This window comes from Sinocyclocheilus rhinocerous, unplaced genomic scaffold (assembly GCF_001515625.1).
Source record: "Sinocyclocheilus rhinocerous isolate Xijiao unplaced genomic scaffold, SAMN03320098_v1.1 scaffold113, whole genome shotgun sequence".
NCBI lineage: Eukaryota > Metazoa > Chordata > Actinopteri > Cypriniformes > Cyprinidae > Sinocyclocheilus > Sinocyclocheilus rhinocerous.
The window spans coordinates 219,736-224,847 of NW_015646846.1; positions in this window are offsets into that span (position 1 = coordinate 219,736).

Consider the following 5,112-nt stretch of genomic DNA (forward strand, 5'->3'; position numbering starts at 1 on the left):
CTAATTAAGAAATGTAGCATGTTGGATTAGAGAACATTTAATTATGTGAAAAAGCATTAGACTATGTGGGAAAAGCTGCTGCACATTGAAATAGATATACACTGAATGATATTTATTGAATGTCAAATGTTTGTAAAGTCATGTAACTTTAGCCTACACCCATTTCATGCTTGAAGCTTTACCTGATTGAATTATGTTTTAAAAAAAATTTCTGCTGCCACGTTGTTTTTTTTGTTTGTTTTTTTTGCCCATGGGATAACATGAAAATGAATATTAGTTCAATAAATTACCTTTCTGCCAGTTTTCACCTCTGATAACATTAGAGTGGATTGAACTAACTCTGTTAAGCTGTTCTGAAACCTTAAACTCAGAGTTTCCAATCTAAGGGTAAGTCAACTCAGAGTTCAAGTTTTAACTCAGAGTTTGTTGAACCTCCTTTCTGGAATACACCCCAGGGGCCTGTACCATGAAGCCGGATTAGCTGGCTAGCTAGGTAAATTTCAGTTTAGTTTTCACCAATCCTGGATTTTATGTACCATGAAAGTGGCTTGGCTTTTAGTGGTGTTCATCACCATAGTAACTTATGCTCCACAGCTAACCAGCTCGGGGGGCAGGTTATGTTCTGGTTTATAGATCTCAACCCGAAATTTGACCAATCAGCTTCAAGCAAACTGACACATGTCTGACGCAATAAAGCCACTCCCCCAGTTTCTCACAAATTAAAGGACGCTACATAGTAAAACCTTTTTAAAGATAAAATTGTCTGATTTTTAGAGAGGATTATTTTTATAATTATTTTATATGATTAAATTATTATACCCTTAATCCATTACACAAGCTAGCTTAGTTTAATAGTAATTATCAAGCTTTTATTTTAAATTAACATATAGATAATATGCAATATAAATAAGTTTTAGAATCAATAGCTTTAAACATGACTATGTATGAGCTTAGATTTTTAAGTGCTTTATACCTATAAATATGATCAACGCTATAAACTAACTTTACAACTTTTACTTCCACTTATATGGTAAGATGTTTTCTTTAAGTTTCCCTCTTTCATGGAAAGATCGTTTCATCTCATGTAAATGTGTTTAAATTCTTCATATTGTTCAATCTTTTAATCTTTGGTAGTGAATTGAATTGGCTCTCTCGCGAGAAGTGAATCACAGTTTCAAGGCAAGTTCATTACTGATGTCACACTTTCATGTGCACCTGCCCCATTAACTCAGGATCAAGCCTGAGTTGACAGAGAAAGTTGATGATCAGCTTCATGGTACCAACAAAGCCGGATTGGAGTGGTTTGGTTTTGTCAACTCGAAACTAATCCTGTAACCCTGAGTTTGTTCAGCCACCATCATGGTACAGGCCCCAGGTCAGAGAAGTAAACAAGAAAAGCAAACAAAGATAAGGCTGAGCAGTTTAATTGTACAAGGATGTTGGCCGCCCGTGTGCATCGTAAAGGTACTGCAGGCAAAGAAAGAAAGAAAAGACTGCTGTCATGTAAAGGTAAAGTTCGCATTTCTTTCGTGTTGTGATACATAGATGTATGCTAGATTAAAATGCTAAAATTATTTTTGAGAGGAAAGTTGAATGCCACTCGCTGAGTTAAACATGACCTGAGTGTAGCACATAATAAACAGCTCGACGTGCTTTTTATACAGTGTGTAGACAGCAGTGCACTAGTATTCATATGCGAACACGACCGATAAACTGAACGCGTGAGAGGTGAAGAGAGCGTTTGAAACATGGCCTCTTACTGCCACCTGCTGGTTTGTTGTAGACATTACAAATAAAGTCGGCTTGGTCTTTTCTAGATCTGTTATAAATGTACTCGTGTCGTGGTTTTCAGATTATAGCCGTCTTAAAAAAGCCATTTTTAAAAGACATTTCTATACGCAAATTCTGAGCAAAGATATAGTACAATATATTTTGTGCAAAGTAGCTTTTGAGGATTTTCAAGGAATAATGACAAACTTCAGTCTGTTTCTCACACATGTTATCATATTGCTTCAGAAGATTTGAAAATATTTTGCACAAGTCACATGGACAAGTTTTATTATACTGTAATATCTGTAATAAAACCTTTATTTAACAATTAATGGGAAATATAACTTTATCAATATAACTACAAACCCAAACTGTCCCCGTCTTCCCCATTTTTGCTTATTTTATAAAAATTTATTCATTTTTTTAACTATATAAAATGTCTTTTCGTTGAGATTTTTATAAAGTGGCTTGTGTACACATACCAGCTTCATCACTGTGTCTGTCACGCGACTCTGTTCCCCTTTTGGGCTTGAACTGATGGTAAAACTGACATTATTTACTGTCTTTACATTTATTTTGAAAGACGACGCTCGCGATTATGGTAAGGGGCGTTACATTTCCGACGAGTGCTTGCGGTGTTCGGCCAATCACAATGCACTGGGTCAGCTGGCCAATCAGAGCAGACTGCGCTTGTCGGAAGGAGGGACTTTGTAGAAAACGAAGCGTTTGAGAGAGGCGGGGCATAGAGGACCTACAATAATGTACAGTATTTGAAAAATAATGTGTTTTTTGAACATTAAAGCATGTCACCATATTCTGTTACACCAAATACACCAAATAATGATCTTTAAATAAGCATCATATGACCCCTTTAAACCCCCACAGACATATGAATTGAAACCTTCTTTCTTCCTTTGTTTTGTTTTTTTAATGTAATAGCCTAAATTGTCCAAAAGGGGGCAATGTTGCATTTTTTCAGTCTGTCATTGTGAAAAGCATTTCAGCAACTCGTTCAATCGTCTGTATTAATAGTGTGGCCCAAATGTTGGAAAGAACAAGACAGGTTCAACAACACATTCATCATACTGTCCATGAGGAGAACAAGCTGCAGTTGAAAACATGGAAATATCAGATCATTTTAAAGTTGTGATTGCCATACCTGGAAAAGTCATTGAAAAGACTGAAATCTTTTTAAAATAATATATAGATTTTTTCTTTAAACTTAACTTGAGTCGATGAAGCACAGCACAGGTGGAGTTGAGAGCACATGCATATTAGCAGAATGTTCTCCTCCAGAACAAGAGGCCTTTATATTTCGCTTGTCCACGACTGCACCTGAGAAATGTCTGTGGTTTTGCAATGTCTAACACCTCGACAGCACATTTCTCTGCACAAAGATACCAGCGTAGCATGGCAGTCTTGGGGAATGTGAAGGGGGTCAAAGATATCTGCCAGCACATTGAAAATCTGGGATTCAAAACCTGAATATAATATGTTTTTTAAAGATTTTTAAGGATTAAACCAAACATTATGATATAGAATTAAGAAGATTTAGACGATTTGAAGTTTATTATTATTCGTAAAATATAATAAATTATAAAATAATTTGAATAAATGAATAATGCAATGTATTAATAATGAAATATAACAAAAAGCTAATAATAAACTTACAATAAATAATAATTATAACAATTATTTCTAGTTTATTATTAATAATAAAAATAAAGTAAATTAAAAAAAACTTTGAATAAATAGTACATTGTATTAATAATAAAATATAATAAACAATACAATAATAAATAATAAAATATATGAATATAATAAATAATAAAATAATAATAAACATAATAAATAATAAAATGTATCAATAAAATATAATAAACAATAAAACAAATTTGTAAAAAATATTATTATTATTATTATTTCAAGTTTATTAATAATAAAATGATAATAAACTTATAGCATATTAATAATAAAATATTACAAATAATAAAGTAATAATAAACCTTTATATTATTATTATTATTTCTAGGTGACTGTTATTTCTAGGTGGCTTTCATTGAAGCTCAAGATTGGAACATAATAATAATAATAATAATAATAATTCATTTTATTAATGGGCGCCTTTCAAGAAAAAAAAAACATCTCAAATGAACATCTCAAATCCGGTTTTGTTCATGTTCCTGAGTGTCATTAAAGCAAAAGAGACAAACGAGATATTAAGAATTCATGCTACCTTTTTTAATTCACTGTCAATTCAGTTGTATGATCTGTAATGATAACATTTGCATGAAATTAGAAAAATGCGCAAGGGAAGTATTTTCACTAGTGGTCTCCGACTGTATATCCACACAGAAGAACTCCTCCTGGTGATCCATGCGTCTGGGTGTGGGTTAAACCACAGGCCATGTTTCCTCCGTCCTTCTGAAAACATCCTGAGAGACCAACATCTCGGACAGTTGAAATGTGCTGCGTTCACTGCGCTGAGGTTGTCACCCCTGGATGAGCATGTTTATGTGTGTGTCCTGAGCTTCACCTGCGCAATCCTCTCTGTGTGTCTACGGAGGTGGATATTTTTAATGTTCGGGAAGGATTGGAATGGTGTGTGTGGGTGGCGTTATACCAATAGTCCATATATTTGACTTGAGGAAATAAACTGATTCTCCACAGGCTTTAAATACGAATGTATGGTCGAGCTTGAGTAGAAACAGAGTGTGGTGCCAGTTTCTACAGCCCAGAAACCTAAATCATGTCATGTGACCTCTGACCTTACACCAGTGTTATGATATTTAGATGATGTGGCAATTGAATTTTAAATCCATTCACTTCATTTGATCTTTTAGTTTCCAATAAAAATACTTTTTGAAAACGACCTGTATATTACTACACAGCTCTCTGGGATACTTGATTCTGATTGGTCGATAGATGCTTTCTGCTATATTAATTACTATATTAATTACTTCAACTATATTAAATATTAATAACTAATTAATTTATCTAATATATTTATTCTTTTATTTATTTATTATTTAACTCCACCTATACTTATTTTATTTCTTGATTAAATTTTTCATTACTTGAAATAAATACACAAAATTACAGACAATATCATATTAAATAATGTCATACTTCATATTATAATTAAATTTGCAATATGACATACGTTAGTACATTTATGGTCTTTATTATTATTTTAGATTTTCTGGTTATACAGTTCATTGTAAAAAGTGAAAACATGCACTTTTCTGACCCTTAAAATTATTTTCAGTTATGTAACCTAGTGTAATACAGCTAATTTATTCATATTAAATAATATTTTAACCAATTTTAACCCACCAACAC